Source organism: Cyprinodon variegatus, unplaced genomic scaffold (genome assembly GCF_000732505.1).
Source record: "Cyprinodon variegatus isolate N-32 unplaced genomic scaffold, C_variegatus-1.0 Scaffold147, whole genome shotgun sequence".
Classification (NCBI taxonomy): Eukaryota; Metazoa; Chordata; class Actinopteri; order Cyprinodontiformes; family Cyprinodontidae; genus Cyprinodon; species Cyprinodon variegatus.
Genome location: NW_015150600.1, coordinates 1,245,224 through 1,247,062, shown reverse-complemented (window position 1 = coordinate 1,247,062; position 1,839 = coordinate 1,245,224).

Below are 1,839 nucleotides of genomic sequence, written 5' to 3'. Positions count from 1 at the left end.
TATGAAATTGATTATATGCATTGTCTGTTTGTTGTACTTAACAGTAATAAATTCTGTTAAAACTTGAAAAGGCCTTTTCCTTTTTTGCCTTATGCAGGGATTGTTCCCTGATGAATAAAACAGACTTCAATATGTGCTTCTCTGTGTCTTTGTGTGCATATGCTACAAGAATTGTGTGGAGAAACATTACAACACTACAAATAAACAGATACTTCAGGGAGCAGATTAAAGAGAGAGCTGCATAACAGTTGTAAAGTGTCTAACTGTACATTAACTCAGCAATATTAAAGGTCTGGTCTCATTGTCACTCCCTATATCTGTTATGTGGCCAGTGTTTGCAACTTTTTTAACCTACAGTCATTTTTACTCCTCAAATTTTTTCCTTCACGTTTTTTGTGTGTTTGCATCAGTAATGTGGTGTAGCATGGATTTTGCAGCTCCCTATTTTGTAATTACAGCATTGTTCCTTTGCAGCATTTTTCCTTTGCATGCACTTTGTGAATGTGCCACTGAAACATCTGTCAAATGTTTGCGTTAGTCAAATTTTTGACTGTTTTCAGTGCCTGTTTCATCAGCTTGGCATTGTGTATTTGCATCGGGTTTTCAACTTTCAGCTACCATTGAGTTCAGCCTCCTCCTCACAGTTCGATGTGCATCCGCAAGGCACTTAACCTAAAGTTCTCTACCAGTCTGCATGCATGTGCTTATGTTACTGAGTCCAATTTGGATGAATATATAGCTATAGGGTTAAATGCTTAGACATACTTATTGCCCAAACTTTGGGTGATAAGTAAGACTTTTTTTTTAAATGAAATTAAATCACAATATAATTAATCCAGAAATATTGAATGGGAATGTGTAAAATGTGTCCAAACTTAGCACTGGCAGTTTATGCTTATATGGATAAAGAAAAAAGATGTCAAACAGTAGAAAGCTATTTTCTGTCTGACAAATTGTTCCATTCTAATGGACATTTTTCATTAAAGGAGACTTTGCTTGTGAACATTAATTTTTTAATGTAGCATGACAGAGCACATAGAAGTGGAGCTAGAGGAATATTCTTTGTTGTGCTTAAAGGTGCTCAAAACCCCAGCACCCGGGCAGTTACTTTCAATGGAAACAGAGTGGTCTGCAGGCTTTTAAGAGAAAATGTCACAAAGAGAGACCAAATGTGTAAAACTTTGGTTTAAAAAAAACTGTTTATAAAGGCTTCCATTATTATGTTTTCACTTAATGTCTAATGAAAAGTAAAGGCAAAACATGCTAATGTAATTAAAGTCAGGAAGTTTCGTGTATTTATACTTTTGCTGAACCATTTAGTTTACTGGCTATTATTCAGTAAAATATGAAACAAACTTGTGACCAAACAATAAATCGCATTTTTGCAGATATCCTGTAAAAGTTGAGCATAGAGATGCAAAATGGGACTGTGCAGATTTGGATTTCTTTTTGTGAAATATTGAAACTGCAGTTAAATATTCCAATCAGTTGCAAACAACACGTCTTTGTGCATATCTACTGCATAGCCCACATTTAATGGTGCATTTGATTTACCTCTTAAATCATTTAAAAACAACTTTGAAGTCAAAGTAACCACAAAGGTGATACAGTAGTGTTCCATTTTTAGGCTTGTCGAAATAGTTTTTTAAATATATTTTGTTAAACATTTTTGATAATCTTAAAAACCTTTTATAATTGTTTAAGGTTGTTTCTTTCAAGCTCTGCCCAAAAATGTTCTTGAACACTCAGATCAAGGGTTTTTCATTGGTAGCCTAGAGCCTTTGTCTCATATCCTTTTAGCTCTTTATTAGTTACTTTTTGGGAGAAGAAATTACTAGC